Source organism: Asparagus officinalis, chromosome 4, assembly GCF_001876935.1.
Source record: "Asparagus officinalis chromosome 4, Aspof.V1, whole genome shotgun sequence".
NCBI lineage: Eukaryota > Viridiplantae > Streptophyta > Magnoliopsida > Asparagales > Asparagaceae > Asparagus > Asparagus officinalis.
Window position 1 is genome coordinate 127,343,402 of NC_033797.1, and position 18,040 is coordinate 127,361,441.

Here is an 18,040-nt window from a genome sequence, read left to right on the forward strand (position 1 = left end):
TATGACTTATCTTATGAGATGTATATCGAATTAAATCTACTTTCAACATGACTATCTTACCTCTATGTCATGACTTGGAGTATTGGACTCCAAGAATATATTTATTAAAATAGCATGGAAAAATAGAAACTTCTTTTGTCGTAAAGGACAATAACCCAATTTTGTGCAAATATTATGTAGTCGTTAGACTTCCAATCATATGACTTATCTTATGAGATGTATATCGAATTAAATCTACTTTCAACATGACTATCTTACCTCTATGTCATGACTTGGAGTATTGGACTCCAAGAATATATTTATTAAAATAGCATGGAAAAATAGAAACTTCTTTTGTCGTAAAGGACAATAACCCAATTTTGTGCAAATATTATGTAGTCGTTAGACTTCCAATCACATCATAGATAATCGGCAATTACGCAACTAAAGTACCTTAAGATTTACATGGTTCAACATTACTAGTCTACGTGCAAGTGTCAATGTACAGAATACATTCAATGTAAAATCGGAGAGATACATATTCTTCTACTTTTCCAACTCAACTATTTTCCTCCTGTAATAAGAACAATGGTCATTCAAGTTGAGCATCATAGTCACCTCAGCGTTTGAACATTAACGTAGCCGTGATTTGAAACAAACCACAAACTTACACGTCAATATCCTAACCCTAGCGTTGGATTAGGACTAAAGCAACATCACTCGTTTTTATAGATTGACCAGAGACTCAGTCTTCATATTTGCTGCCGGCTCTTTTGTACAACAAAAAGGCACAATCGCCTGCAAGGAGACCAAAGAATAGAATTCCCCTACATAAACAAACAAAACTATACAACCAACCAAAAATTGGCTTGTTTCCTTTTTGTGCAGAACACGCTTCTTCAATTTAGCATGTTCATTGTTGATTGGATAATAATGACATGTTTAAAAGAAAAGTATGATTCAGATAATCTCTATTGCAAATGAGCGCAATTGAAAGATCACTACCTAAATCATAATCATCCATCATTTCATAGACGTGTATGATCTATTTTGAGTATAAAACGTGTCCACGTAAGCATATCATTACACAAATCAAAATGATGAAATTCAAAGAGATACCAGTATCTAGAATGTATAGTAAAAACCCTATGTATAAACGTACGTTTATAACTTAAAAGGTGAGTCTGCCATGCGGAAACAAGAATTAGGAAGGATACAAAGTCTCATTTAGTCTAGCCTTCAAAAATTTTCTGTTGACATTCCTCTAATAAACAATCTACAATAGTTATAACTAATCCATCTAAAAATTTAAAAAAAAAAAAATAGTAAACTTAAAAAAATATTAACAAGCCTCAAGTTAGTGCGGTGGCCCCGTGGACTGTTCAATTTTTATGCTAACAACCGTCTCCTGTGCATCCAAACTCGCATCAGCTCCTCCGGTCAACTTCTGGGCCTTCTGGGCCCGGCCCGCTTGTAAGGCCCAATCAGTTCTCCCGATAACGATGAGCATCAGCGAGACGCACGTCAACTGGGCGGACAACAGGCCGAACCATAACCCCTTGAAGTCAACACCGGCCCAAAACGCCAGCCCAATAGCCACCGGCATTCCGACCGCGTAGAACGAGCCCAAGTTTATATTCGCCGCTGCCCTCGGCGTGGCGCCTCCCCGCCCAGAACGCCACAGCTGTCGTCTGCGGGCAGTGCCGAGCCTCGCAGAGAGCCCAATATGGGCCAGCACCCCGACGCGCGGTCTAGCGCTCAAAATCTTTGCGTCCCGACGTGAACATCTTCGCCCAGACGCTTTCGCTGACGACACTGCGCAAATGTCAGTGCCAGAAGACCGAATACAAAGCCTGATCAATAGCCGGACGACAGCTGCAGCGCTTGGCTCGGTTCCGGCCGGTTCCGCGCGCAGCTCATTCACGACGCGACGTCGAGACGCACAAGCTCAGGGAGGAGGGGAAAATGTAGATAATAGGAATGTGGTCTGATTGCAGCCACGCCCATGCGCACGCTGGACGCTGGCCCGGGCGCTGAGGAGGAGGCCGACAGAGAGGATATGCATCTCGCTTACCACCACCCACTCGAGGGTCAGCACCGACGACACAACTGCGGAACTCGCGACAGGTTGAGCAGCGATTTCAGGCCCGCGCGTGGAACGTTTTCGCGACCGTGGAGCGATAGCCGCCGCCGGTGCGCCTGTGCACGCGCCAGAAGTAGCATGTAGCCGAGAGCAACAGCGAGGAGATTGAGGTTTATGCACATCGACGCGTATGCGCACGCTCTTACTGCCCGAGCTTTCAGCACCGTTGTATACGAACAAAATTAATTCTGCGCGGGGATGGTGCAGGATAACGGCTGAGGGCGGCGGTGACTAGCCGTTAGCAGGCGTCGGTTATGGACTGGGGTCCGCGAGCGTAGATTCTGATAGCGGTATGTAAGAAGGAGTTCAGAAGTAAATCCGGCACCGCATAAATAAAATGTCAGACTGGGCATTGCCGGAGCCGATATCTCCGGCCTGGGCCGCCAGATTAATACAAATCGGCCCCATGTTGGCGCCCACAGCCAGGCCAATTCGGGAGCAGAGACCGAGCCAAGAAGCAGGAGAATACGTCTCGGTTTGGAAAGCGAGAAACCCAATAAGGAGTTCTTCGGGCCCCGAAGGCCTGGCACACAAATAGGCTCGCAGGTGCCCATGGCGAGCGCCGGAAGAGGACGGAGTACCGTATGCGGCTGGTAGGGATGTTGCGCCGAAGCCCATTGGCGAGCGCCGAACCGCCGGCCAAGCTGGGAGCGTCGCCAAGAGCCGCGCCCAAGAAGCAGCATCGCGAGAGTTCATGCGCCGGGCATATAAGAGTAGCGCCCGTTGACGATCAGCAGCGGAGCGCAGAGGCCCAGTATCGCCTCGGGCCTCCCGAATTGCGTTCAGAATGGGGCTTTTGGACCGGAGCAAGTTATCCAATACGCTCTTCGGCTTTTTAATAGAGGCTAACCACGCATAAGTATGACGGCTGGCCCTGGGGGTATCGAGAGGGGAACTGGGGATTTACACATGATTTGGGCTGGTTGCATTAGATATGAGGCAGATTTTGCGAGGGAACACAGTTTTCTAGAAGAGGAGGGGGGTGTGGTGGGGGGGGCGGCCGCGGCGGTTGGGCTTAGCGAGTGCGGGGAGAGGCGAGAGCTCCTGGTGTATTGCGCCAGAACGCCACCAGCCTGTCGTCTGCCGGGCAGTTGCCGCAGCTCGCAAGAGAGCCCAATATGGGACAGCACCCCGACGCGCGGTCGTAGGCTCAAAATCTTTGCGGTCCCGACGTGCAACATCTTCGCCCAGACGTTTCGCGACCGACACTGCGCAAATGTCAAGTGCCAGCAAGATCCGAATACAAAGCTGGATCAATAGCCGGACGACAGCTGCAGCGCTTGGCTCGGTCCGGCCGGTTCCGCGCCGCAGCTCATTGCCGACGCGCGTCGAGACGCAAAAGCTCAGGAGGAGGGGAAAATGTAAGATAATGGATGTGGCTCTGGATTGAGCACGCCCATGCGCACGCTGAACAGCGTGGCCCGGCGGGCTGAGGAGGAGGCCGCAGAGGAGCATCATGATCTCGCTTTACCACCACCCACTCGAGGGTCAGCACCGACGACAACAAACTGCGGAACTCGCGATCGGTTGAGCAGCGATTTCAGGCCCCGGTGAACGGTTTTCTGCGACTCGTGGAGCGATAGCCCCGCCGGTGCCGCCATCGTGCCACGCGCAGACAGTAGCATGTAGCCGCAGAAGCAACCAGGAGGAGATTTGAGCGTTCCTTGCACATCGAGCGCGTATGAGGCAACGCCTCTGTACTGCCCGAGTTTCAGCACCGTTTACGAACAAAATTAATTGGCTGCCGGGGATGGCTTGCAGGATAACGCTGAGAGGCGGCGGTGATAGGTTAGCAGGCGTCGGTTATGGACTGGGGTCCGCGAGTAGATTCTGATAGCGCGTGTAAGAAGGAGCTTCAGACAGGTAAATCCGGCAGATCAAATAAAATGTCAGGACTGCGGCATTGCCGAGATATCTCCGGCCTGGCCGCCAGAATTAATACAAATCCGGCCCATGTTGGGCCCACAGCAGGCCAATTCAGCGCGAGAGAGGACCCGGCCAAGAAGCAGTGAGAATACGTCTCGGTTTGGAAAGCGAGGAAACCCAATAAGGGCAGTTCTTCGCGGCCCCGAAGGCCTGGCACACAAACCTAGGCATCGGCAGGTGCCCATTGGCTGAGCCGCCGAAGAGGACGGAGTACCCGGTGAGTGGCGGAACTGGTAGGGCGATGTTGGCCGAGCCCATTGGCAGAGCGGACCGCCGGCAAGCTGCGGAGCCGTCGCCCAAGGCCGCGCCCAAGAAGAGCATCGGCGAGCAGTTTCATGCGACCGGCGCAGTATAAGAGTAGCCGCCGGCGTGACGATCAGACGGGCAGCGAGAGGCCCAGGTATCGCCTTCGGGCCTCCCGTAATTGCGTTTCAGAATGGGGGCTTTTGGACCGGAGCAAGTTATCCCAATACGGCGGGCTCTTCGGGCTTTTCTAATTAGAGGTACACGCATAGATGACGGCTGGCCTGGGGGGTATCGAGAGAACTGGGGGATTTCACATGATTTGGGCTGGTTTGCATTAGATATGAGGAGATTTTGCGAGGGAACACAGTTCTAGAGAGGAGGGGGGTGGGTGGGGGGGGGGGGGCGGCGGGTGTTGGTGCACGGTAATAGGAATCTGTGTAGGTGACGAGGGCAGACGGGCTCCCAGGTTGGTGGTGGAGTGTGAATCGGGCGGGGGGCTTAGGGAGTGGTGGGAGAGGGCAGAGTATTGAGGCAGCTGGTGGGTGCCAGAACGCCACCAGCCTGTCGTCTGCCGGGCAGTTGCCGCAGCTCGCAAGAGAGCCCAATATGGGACAGCACCCCGACGCGCGGTCGTAGGCTCAAAATCTTTGCGGTCCCGACGTGCAACATCTTCGCCCAGACGTTTCGCGACCGACACTGCGCAAATGTCAAGTGCCAGCAAGATCCGAATACAAAGCTGGATCAATAGCCGGACGACAGCTGCAGCGCTTGGCTCGGTCCGGCCGGTTCCGCGCCGCAGCTCATTGCCGACGCGCGTCGAGACGCAAAAGCTCAGGAGGAGGGGAAAATGTAAGATAATGGATGTGGCTCTGGATTGAGCACGCCCATGCGCACGCTGAACAGCGTGGCCCGGCGGGCTGAGGAGGAGGCCGCAGAGGAGCATCATGATCTCGCTTTACCACCACCCACTCGAGGGTCAGCACCGACGACAACAAACTGCGGAACTCGCGATCGGTTGAGCAGCGATTTCAGGCCCCGGTGAACGGTTTTCTGCGACTCGTGGAGCGATAGCCCCGCCGGTGCCGCCATCGTGCCACGCGCAGACAGTAGCATGTAGCCGCAGAAGCAACCAGGAGGAGATTTGAGCGTTCCTTGCACATCGAGCGCGTATGAGGCAACGCCTCTGTACTGCCCGAGTTTCAGCACCGTTTACGAACAAAATTAATTGGCTGCCGGGGATGGCTTGCAGGATAACGCTGAGAGGCGGCGGTGATAGGTTAGCAGGCGTCGGTTATGGACTGGGGTCCGCGAGTAGATTCTGATAGCGCGTGTAAGAAGGAGCTTCAGACAGGTAAATCCGGCAGATCAAATAAAATGTCAGGACTGCGGCATTGCCGAGATATCTCCGGCCTGGCCGCCAGAATTAATACAAATCCGGCCCATGTTGGGCCCACAGCAGGCCAATTCAGCGCGAGAGAGGACCCGGCCAAGAAGCAGTGAGAATACGTCTCGGTTTGGAAAGCGAGGAAACCCAATAAGGGCAGTTCTTCGCGGCCCCGAAGGCCTGGCACACAAACCTAGGCATCGGCAGGTGCCCATTGGCTGAGCCGCCGAAGAGGACGGAGTACCCGGTGAGTGGCGGAACTGGTAGGGCGATGTTGGCCGAGCCCATTGGCAGAGCGGACCGCCGGCAAGCTGCGGAGCCGTCGCCCAAGGCCGCGCCCAAGAAGAGCATCGGCGAGCAGTTTCATGCGACCGGCGCAGTATAAGAGTAGCCGCCGGCGTGACGATCAGACGGGCAGCGAGAGGCCCAGGTATCGCCTTCGGGCCTCCCGTAATTGCGTTTCAGAATGGGGGCTTTTGGACCGGAGCAAGTTATCCCAATACGGCGGGCTCTTCGGGCTTTTCTAATTAGAGGTACACGCATAGATGACGGCTGGCCTGGGGGGTATCGAGAGAACTGGGGGATTTCACATGATTTGGGCTGGTTTGCATTAGATATGAGGAGATTTTGCGAGGGAACACAGTTCTAGAGAGGAGGGGGGTGGGTGGGGGGGGGGGGGCGGCGGGTGTTGGTGCACGGTAATAGGAATCTGTGTAGGTGACGAGGGCAGACGGGCTCCCAGGTTGGTGGTGGAGTGTGAATCGGGCGGGGGGCTTAGGGAGTGGTGGGAGAGGGCAGAGTATTGAGGCAGCTGGTGGGTATGGTTGGGGTTTATGTAAGGAGAAAAGTTGAGATGTTCCTGCGGAACTCAAACTTCTTTCAGAGAGAAGGATGGTTCGTTTAGGATTAGTTATTGATTAATGGCAGAAGGTTGGAAGTAAACATAATGATTTTTTTTAATTGATAAAGCCTTGAAGATGTTTAGAAGGGTGTGGATTTAATATAATTAAAGAAAGGTGTTGAAAATCGTTGGTGAAAAAATGGGTTTGGAAAGCTGGCATGATTTTTAACTTCTACTTAAAAAGTGTACGTGTACGAACAACAAGTTTAAGCATATCCAATTTCTCATTTCGATAGAGAAATAGCACTGAAAGTATTTACACTTGTATACCTTTAAATCTTTGGTACTTTAAAATCGAGTCAAAATCTTCATATTTGCCAATTTATACCTCAAATTATACCATTCGTAGGGATTGATGTGGAAAAGAAAAAGAGAATGTCTAAAATAATTAGTTTTAGAAAATAATAAATTATTTTTTCACTCTTTATATATTTTCCACTTTTTCCCTTTCTTTTTGTTTAAAACTTGATGAGCACCGCTCTGATCTAGATCCCTAGATAGATTCTCCATATTTCTATCTATGGAAGGAGAAAAGTAAACATTAATAAGAAATAGATAATTTTTATTTTTACTTTTAGAGTTGGAAAAAGAGGAGAGATTTTAACGTTTTTCTGGAGTCATTTGGAGGAAGAAAAGGATATAATATAGTCTCATTTCTATTTTGTTAGATTTATGAGGAAATCCATTGTAGAATGTTATTTACTATCTGAACTTAAGTTAGATGTGAATTAGTAAATACCAAAATTTGAGGGATGTTTTTTGAATATAAAAACTATGCATGGGTATTTATGCCAAATATCCAAAACCGAAATGAAAAATAATATAAAAATTTGTCTCCTTCGGAGGGACCAAAACCACACATTTGTCAAGTAGCACCATGCGCCTCTAGCTCGCTAGACTCCTCCCTCCTAATCAGTGCGCTGTGTAATTTAGTCTTGTCACAAAATTTTTGTAATAAAATACGTCTACTTTGTCTACTTTGGTTACACAATCCTTTTCATACAATTCGTCATTAATAATAATACCAACAAGATTTAAAGTTCAGTTAGGTAAACTTCTCAAGATTAAATTAGGACCATTCATGTGCAGTTTTGAGTTAAACTAGTTCTAGTTTAATTCAGGAAAAGCTGGATTAAAATAAAATCAAATTTATGGATTATTTAAGCCTAGAAAAAAACTGAGCCAAAACGAATCGAGATTTTTTCCAAATAGAATCCTCTCCAAAATGGGCGAGGCTCAATCACGATCCTGCTTTGATAGGTTATCAAAAGAGAGCCTGAGTAATATAGTTTAGAAGTGGACGCTAAATTGAGTCCATCCCGCACGCAAATTGCGGGGTTCCGTGCCATTCATTGATAGTAAAGGGGGTGTTTGTTTGCATACAAGTGAAAGATAAAAGTTAGAAAGTTACTTTCATTTAACAATTAAAATGTTTGTTTTCATGTAAATGATTATGAAAGTGAGATGCAAGAAAGTTACCACATGATTTAATGCAATTTTGACTTCCCCTAGAAAAGTGGTGAAGTCACATGAAAGTGATAAAAATGTTACTAATTTAATTGAATGATTTTAATTATACTCTCTAATTAATCTTATTTTGCCATGTCATCTTCACATTGCACTTTCGATAAAAGTGACAAAAAAGTAACTAATTTAATTAAATAATTTTAATTATACTCTCTAATTAATCTTATTTTGCCATGTCATCTTCACATTGCACTTTCGATAATAATTTAATTTTTCAAACAAACACTGTATTTCACTTGCGTACTGACATGGATGTAAAAGTTATTACATAAAAAATAACTTACATATTTTAAATTCACTTTCAGATTGCCAAACACCCCCCTATAAGGGGGTATTTTTTATTTTTTACTGACGCATGTAGTAGATTAGACCTCCCCGTCACTTGCGGGGAGTTCTGATAGGATCAGTTCTCCACCAAATCGCCCTACCCCTTCATCCTCAGAGTGAAATCACTCCCATCGTGATCGGATTTCACAGACCTTGGATTGTTTTTTTGACGACGGTCAATGAATGATCGCAGGCTAAACAGTGCCGAAAAATTGACGTGTTAATTGGACCAGCAAAGTTTTCATGACACGAGGACGGTGCTGATAATTACTGTTGAGAAAAGTAGTGCTAAAGCTTTGACGACAAAATTGTCCGTATATATATTTAGCTTGAATATTAATTAATTACTTGTTATAATTTAGATGGCACTGAAATATAGTAGTATATTAGCATCATTTAGCGGATGTCTGCGAGCATTAAATCATCATGAATATCTTAAGTTCACTGGATCTTACTTCTTAATGAGGTGAACATTCTAAGTTCAAATTCTCATGTTTAGAAGAATCCCAATCAGTCAATTTTCACGAAGCGTGACTAAATGTCGCTTATACCGACCGATGCTGCAGGCGGACAAATTTGGTAATTTTGTTTTTATGAGAGGAATTTGGTAAATTTGGCAATTTAAGAATTCTTTGACCTTTAGTTTTGCTACAGTGGGATAGAATTTTGTATTAAAGAACAATTAAAAAACACCGGAAAAAAAAAAGCTCAATTGACTCTTTTTACTGGACATTAATATAATAAACTATACTACCACCTATGACCTATACGCTGGTGCGCATTAGACAGCCCGTTTATTTTTCTTTGAATGCCTTCGCGATCCAAAAAGTACAGTTCAACTAGAAGAAAAAAAAATACTTAATTTGTAAAAGGTTTTGTACTTGTTGATGGAATTCTAAACATTGACTTACATTTTGGGCCAATTTGGTACTGTCACATGTCTTGATAAATTGTTCAATAAATATGAGCAGTAATAGCTATACGGTTTTTCTATAGAGTGCCCTTGGGCACTCTATAAGAGAGGAGAGAAATAGAGAGAAATGAATGAAGAGAGGATCCCAATGCAAATCAGGGGCCCCCCTCCTCATTCATTTCTCTCTATCTCTCTCCTCTCTTATAGAGTGCCCAAGGACACTCTATAGAAAAACCGATAGCTATATTATACTTTTCGAAACTATTCTTACACTACTGTACCCAAAGATCATGGGATCATTAACGACTCACCGATTTTGATGGCGATCAAAGTAGGAGCTCACGCTTTTATGTGTAGCAGTGTATAAGTAACGTTTAAAAATATAATTTGGTTACGATTATCCTATATAAGTAGCTTAAGGCATGTTTAGTTGTTTTGTGTAAAACCCTTGAAAAGCACTGTAGCTAGTAATTGAACTGTCTACGTAGGCTTAACAACTGCAGTGCATATCTACCCAAAACAGTGCAACATGAAGGGAATTGCATGAAGCTTGCCACTTAGGATTTTTAATGGCCATATCATCCTACTATTTACCAAAACAAACAATGTAATTGTTTGAAAGCTACCGTACAGCTATAGTAACTCCCAAGCAAAAACATGCCCAACCAAACAAGCCCTAAACATAAGCAATTCCATAAACCACAGAATATAGCAAATTCGTAATCAATATTATAACTAAGTTGCTTCTAATTAAAGTGGTTAACATATTTGGTAAACTAGCTTAAAGAACATTATAATTATTATAATTATCCTATATAAGTCATTTCTCATCCCGTATGGTGGTGATTGTTGGTGTTATGAATGGTTTCCCTAATACCGTCGGGCATAGCCCTGTTTGTACTAGTGTAAGTGAAAATAACAAACACTGAATAACTTTAATTGCCAAAATGAACAGGATACTTGTAGCAAAGAAAATATAACATTGTCGACCTCTGGATTCGACTACTCTTCAATTAAGTGGTAATTGGAGAGGGTCCAATATCTCAATCTTCACTATTTTTGATTTTAAAGGATAAAATAAGGCCACATGGAATGATAGTTTTTGTCAGATACATTGCTTTTTTACCTGGATTTCGGAAGGCTTGGAAGCTCGGAAGTTGTTGATTGGAGGGTGACGACAAAGGTCTGCTCCCCTCTGTCAACATTTTCTTTGCTTCCACCCCTTTCGATCCTTTTTGTTAATCTGGGCAATCTTCTGTACATTCTGGTTGATATATATAATTTAATGAACAGGGCAACTCGCCCTGTTTTTGGCTTAAAAAAAAGATAAAATAAGGCCACATGGAAAATTTTTATCATCTTCAAAATCACTATTTTATTGAAACCCACTATCGTGAAAATCACTAATATGAAAATCAAAATCTTACATGAACTCATCTAATCACTTTAAATTAAATGGATGGTGGATATTTGATTAATTAGACCTTTGCAATTACCACATAATCCGGGTATATAAGATATACAAACTACCAAATAAGAAATTTACTTTCAAATGCATCATTGGGTTGCTTCTAAAAAGCAGCCCTATAAAAGCAAAAGTAGATTCAATAAAATTTTAAAAAATACCAATCATCTTTTTTTACGGCTTATAAAAAAGTAAGTAGAATATCTATTAAAAAACAAAACATCAAACTGATCCTTATTTTCTTCTTTTCCTCTGAAAATACCGTCTCAAAATTTCGAAGTGAAATAATGAATCTTACTTTTTTCTTGGACAATTTTTATGAATCCCAAAATTTTCACCTTTATGGATAATTTGGCACTATACCATGTTTTGGACTTTTTTCCACACGTTAAAAATGGTAAATGCTACGTAAATTGTCAATTTAGGCCTCCAAAAGGAAAATTGGAGCACAACATGAAACTACTATTACTACAATTACTAATTAAAAAGGACCATTTCATCAAGAACATTTTATTATTTATATTTTACAAAAAAAGATGGTGGTGAACTGGCGATTGGGCAAATGAACAGGCGGGAGAAGCAAACAGGCGGCGACGCGATTTCCCAAGCATCGTATGGTCTCTTTCAACAAAGGTAACATCATCATTACTCCCCTGCCACCCGTCCCTCTATCTATAGTGCTACCCAAGTCAGCCCCTCTGCCCGCAGTTCCACCCAAAACAGCCTTTCCCCCACTTGCCCCCTCCCAGAAACACTTTCTCCACCATCCTAGCAGCACATTGTCAACCAAACCCTTCACCTCCCCAGCACCCCCCACCCATCTTCTCATCCTTCACAGATATTTTCAAGGGCCTCTAGTCTCCCTCTTCTCGCCTTCCCATCCTCGATTCTCAAAAGGGGATCCTCCCCCTTCCAGAAGAAGGTTGGACTAAAATGTCCTACAAAAGGCGTTCCAAGAGATCCAAGCCCTATCTTCGCTCTAGTCACCAATCTCATCCTCCCCATCCCCAAAGGTGCTTTCTTTGCGGAGACAAAGCTCATATGGTGAGAAATGGTTCTCTAGGCGACTTTAAGTGCTTTGCATACAACAGAGTCGACCACACATCGGTCTGCTACCCTAATAAAAATAATCCTCCTCCGCTTAACATCACTTCTCCCTTTCCATCTCCCCCTCCCTTGTTCATCCCGAACATCACACCCCCCCTTCAATGATTAGCAACATGGAGGCCTATTCTTGTTTTGGCTTCTTTAACTTGCAAGTGGGTAACCCATCTTACGAAGAGCTCATTGAGAATTTGGAGTTCCATCTCAAGATCGACATATAGACGTACGACATCAGGCGAACCTCTCCTACATCCTATTTCATCCAATTCCCAAATGAAGAGACTCTAGATCTAGCTTGTTCTAAGGAATACTTTGACATAGGTAATTTCAGGGGAGTTTTTTTCCCCATGGTCAGAGAAGATAGGGCTCAAAGCTCTTTCCAAGTTTTTCTATGTATGGGTCAAAATCATCAACCTCCCCATTCATCTATAGGACTCGGAGTTCCTTATGCATCTATTGGGAGACGTAGGCAATGTCATTACAGTCTCAGATGATGTCAAGATTAAAAAACATGCAAAAGACTACAAGGCCATGCTAAGCGTCCGAGACATATCAGAGATCCCTAGATCTATTACTTTTCGATATGCATCCCCCGACGACGTGCACCTGATGGAAGGCACGATCCAGCTCAAGGTTGTGGGAAAACGTCTCCCAGAAAGGAAAGGTATATGCTTAGAGTACTTCGAGCATTTTGTTCGTAAAGAGGGATCACCGTCTCTTTCCTCAGATGACTCTCCACTGGCCCCCCCAAGAATCCCTCTTCCACAAAAGCAAATAAGATTGAAGAAGTTGTCCCCCTACCTTGTAGATATTTGGGGAACATCCAAGTCATGCTTACCCCCTATCTCTCCCCATATTTCCCCCTCAAATCACCAGGAGGTGGTCCCTTCTGAGCTCATGGATGTCGTCTTCAAGGGGTCACAATTAGGATCACCAAAGATTTGTTGGATCTTCTTACTGTTGCATTCCCCCCATCAAACAGAAGCTTCTCCAGTGTCCCTCATCCCCAGGCACCAAACTCTGATAATTCCCCTCAACATCAGCAGTTCCTCTGACTCCATGGATGTTGCATCCTCTTTCAACTCTCCCCCATGCTTCGAGAATGCCAAGAAGCAGACAAGAAGGAAATCATCCAGAAGAATGCTGGCTCATCTACCCCTCAGAAAGCATCTTTCAATTATGAAGAGGAGCTTCTTTCCAGGGGGTTCTAAGGGTAAATCTTCCTCTTCCTCCTCTACGCTACCCATTAATTCACTAAATTTATAATAATTATGTGATATATCAGTCAATTGTGGCATCAAATAGCCGGTTGATCCCCTAGGATTGGTAGAGATTCAAGCCCTAAAGAAAGAAAGGGCCAAGCCAACCTAACCCCCTTCCCCCTCTCTAAGTTGATCCCTGCTAATCCACAAATGAAGATTGGATCTTAGAATATGAGGGGGTTGAATAACCCTACTAAATGTAGAATGGTGAGAGACTGTATTCTATTAGCAAAAGTAGATTTAGCGGGTCTCCAAGAAACCAAACTAAATTCCATCAGACCAAATATCCTTAAAGGTCTAGATAATAGTAGTATCTCATCATGGATTTCCTTAGAAGCATCTGAATCTAGGGGGTGGGGGTATTCTGTTGGGTTGAAATGAATCCATCTTCTCCTGCTCCTCCTACGAGACACATTGAAGTGTCTCCGCCTGCGAGACACATTGAGTTGTTTCGCAGGTGAGACACATTGGCGCGTGCCTTGTTTTGCTATTTCGTCAATTTTTGTACTTCTTTGTTCACCGATTCGCGCGTTCCTTCATATGTTCCTTTGCATGTTTCTTTTACCTACCTCGGCCTCCCCCTCAAGAGAGGATTCCTCACCAGACGTGAATGACAACCTCTCTTAGACTCCTTCTCCAAAAAGCTAGCACTCTGGAAAAACAAATTCCTTTTCATTAGAGGTATACTTACTCTACTCAACTTCGTTCTCTCTGGGGTGAATAGGGTTTATACTAATCTTATTAGATATTAATGCTGATTAAAAGTTATTAACAAATATATCCTAGCAAGATAGATATTCGATTGAATTAAAGCAAGGATATATATGCAAAGGGAAAAATAAACAAGAAACAATATAAACAAATAGTGGATATAAAGGGTAAATCAAACACAATAATATGATTATGGAGTTCGGTCCTTCCGACCTACGTCTTCGCTCCCCACTCCCGGGGAGAATCCACTATCACGACACACCCGGTTTGGAAGTCGGAACTTCTCTACACTCTCAGTTTTCTATTTCACCGAAAACTCTACAAGACACTCACAATGTACATACACAAACTACAACCTCAAGTGTTGGTCCTTACGTATCACCTCCCTCAAGTGCTCGGCTTTACTACCTCTCACTAGGCTTTACTACCGACGTCACTCCTCTTGGTATCAACTACGTCATCACCACACACTCCTCTCGATGTAAATTAAAAAGTGATACTCTCACAATAAGGCTCAATTATAAGATTTGTTCTCTATAATAGATGAGAACACAATTTAGGCTCACTCTCACAATATCACAATATCACAATCTAATATATAATGTATGAAATACTAAAAGCTCAAATAGGGATGTATGTGATAAAATGAGTTCAAATGAAATCTAACTCAATTAGCAAACTAGAAATAATAAGAATATGAAAATTAGTAAAAAAATTGCTAGAGAAAAGAGTTTGAAAAACTTCTCTATAAACATAATAGAGGATGAAGAAGATTGAAGATAAATTCCTCAATAGAATTTTCAAGCTCCCTCTTTGTAAACACAAACTCAAGAAACTTAAACAAAATTTAAAACTCTTTAAACTCTTTTTAAAACCCTCTTAGATAATTTCAGAAGTGAAACAATAAGGAATATATATATATATATATAGGATGAAAAACCAAGGCACAAAACCTAAGAAAATCGAGCAAAAAAGACAAAATAACAAAAGCTGGAAAAAATAGCCGTTGGGGCTTATCGGTTGATTGATGATACGATTAGTCGACTGATAACCTCATTAGTCGACTGGTCAGTCGACCAGAATTAAAACAGAGACTTTTAGCAATTACATGTAGTTTTATCAGTCGACTGACCAGTCGATTGATAACCAGTTTTCAGTCTGTATTGATTTTTGATATTTAATTTTAAAGCCCTATTAAAAATAATAAATAAATTCTAAAAAAATGTAAAACTTTGGAAAAAATTTATAATTATGAATATGAACATGTTGAAAAAAGAATTTTTTAAATTTCTCTTACTATTTGTGAAATCTCTGTAATATTCAAACATATTAAAAATACATGTTTTTAAACATATTGATTTTAAGATTTTAGCTCAAATCAAGTTCTGAAAACTTGTGTAATGTTTTTATGGACTTTATAGAAGATGTTAACAGTGCTTGTATAGTCCAAAGCATATTTGAATATATTTTGCATAAAAACAACTATATTTGAGAAAATTCACAAATAAAATGTGTGTGTATATTTGAGCTTATAGAATTAGCACACATTATATAAACTTATACAAAGTATATCAAGAATGAATCTTTTGAAGCTTGAACTTGATTGATTGACTTGATTTGCAAAGGCTTCAATATCAATGTGGCTCATTTACCTGCGTACACTAAACAACACAAAATAAAATACTAAAACCAATATTAGTCGTAAATTGTTTATTAAATCATCATCAAAACAAGAAGGCCAACATCTCTTCCCTCCCTCTTTACTTTATGTCTTTCTTTAAATTACCTATTTGGCTCATCAAGGCAATCGATAAAATCAGGAGAAACTTCCTATGATGTGGCTATTAGCAGACCTCCAAACCAAAATGTCTTGTTAAATGGGGTATCATCTGTAAAGCTAAACAAGAAGGAGGTCTAGGCATTATTAATATGCAAGCAGTCAACCAAGATTTTCTATCCAAATGGATTTGGAAAATCCTCAACAAAAATTCCTACAGAAGTAACGTTATCTTCTCCATATATTCATCCAACAATTCCAACCCTATTACAAACCCCCCCAAAGGCTCTACTTCTAAACTACTACATGATTTATACTCTATTCACCAAACATTTTTTAGTATTATTCGATTGAAGCTAGGTGATGATAAAACTAGCAGATTCTGGATTGACAAATGGTCAGGTGCCAACTCTCCCAGTAGTTTTTCCCTAGGGCTCAACAACTAGCATTTTCCCGTACCTGTTCCACCCAATTCCATGGTATGATGTTTCACAATTCTTAGAAATGGCACCCTATCCTCAGAAGAGGAACTTCAGCAGAGGAATGATCTGAGATTGCATCACTTCACTAATACCTTGATCTAATTAAGCCCTTAGGGGCCACTGACCAAGACAGTATTTGGTGGCCATATCACCCCTCGAGCATCTACTCAGTCAAGTCCTTCTACTTTATCCTCAATCAAGGAGGTACCCTCTTTTATCTTTACAACTTTATTTGGAAATCCCTCGTCCTACTGAAGGTCAAGGTCTTCTTCTGGATCCTAAGTAAATGAAGGTTGCAAACTAGAGACAACTTGTCTAAAAAAGAGTGGGCTGGTGACCCTAGTTGCCCTCTATGTAACCTAACTATGGAGTCTCATGATCACTTGTTCAACATCTGCCCCTTCTCTAGAACTGCATCATCCATCCTCCTCCCCCAAGCTACCTTAGGAAACTAGCTAGCCTCAGGATCTGGACTCCCTAATTTCAGTTAAGGGAAACTTCCTGGCTAATAACGATCTCAGATCTCTTTGGATGGTCCTCCTACCATGCTTCTGTTGGTGGATATGGAATCGTTGTAACAACCTCATTTTTAACGATGTTTCAGTTACTCCCCAATGCATTGCATCTAATGTTGCTCGCTTTACCTTATTGTGGACAGGTGCATCTAATAGCAGAAAAGCTAGCAGGATGCACAAGGCGGCAATCGAACCTGGTTTGGAAGAAGTGGCCAACGGTGGCGTGGACGATGCATTGGGAGATAACTTCTCGGCGGATGATTAATTCATACTTCACCAATTACCAGATACTTTGATCTCTTTTTTTTGTTATCAGAATACTTAGTTTTTCTGCTTTCATTACTTACCACAATGTGTTTAGGTTGGGTTTAAACTGATTTTGTAAGGGCTATTATAGCTGAAAGTACAACATAGATACACTTGTTTTCTCAGCTTCTCTAGGAAAATTGGAATCGACGTTGTAGTATAGAGTGATTGGTGACGACAAGGTCCTCTCCCTATCCTCATGTACTACCATCGCTTCCTATTCTAGCACAATTTTGTAAAGTTTATATACCAATATATATATTTGAATAGGGTATCTCACCCTGTTTTTTGCCTAAAAAAATTTAAAAGGACCATGTCTTTCTTTACCTAAAACATTTTTAATTTCATTAATTTATTACTTGATACAACTTTTCAGAAGTACTTCCTCATAAAGTCTGAACTATGCATAATATTGTCCCCACAATCTTGGTGGTATACGCGCGGCTTAACTTTAATATAAGCCCCCTCTCCTTCCTGAAGTTTCTCTGGTCTAGGCTTTAGCATAATTAAGTCAAATTGAGAATCTTCGTACATAATCGAACCAAATTTTCATTAGACTATGAAATCCATTCACCAAAACCAAATTGGATTCCTATGTTGGAGCCAAAACAAACCAATCAACTATGTCCGTTTTGTTTTCCTCAAAGTCTTTGTTTTGGACAGTTAATTTGGATTCTTGTAGTTTGCATTTCTACAGGGATCCGATTCATTTGAATCCAATTAGCAAGTCATTTCCTTTAATTAATTAACCTACTATAATTAATTTAGTTAATACGTTTGATGACGATGCGTTTCTTTTTCAGACGGCAGCCGCCTCCGACCTGCGACAATCAAATGAAGGCATCCACGTGGTAACCTGGGGGTTCTCCCGCAAAAATCTATTTTAAAATTTAATAAATGTATTGTTAAGTTAATTATACAATTAGCTTCATGCACGTTGACATATAATCAGTTGCTTTAGTGTAAAAGTGCTGTTATTTTTGAGTAGGTTTATGGTTCTTGGTTGAAGATTATGGATGGATGGTTGGTGACAGTTCACAGAGGATTCTGATCCGAATGGATGAGAAGGTTA

General features: G+C 42.7%; 1 pseudogene; it reads right to left on the reverse strand.

The window, feature by feature from the left end:
• LOC109839272 lies at positions 1,271-5,966 on the reverse strand (annotated as a pseudogene).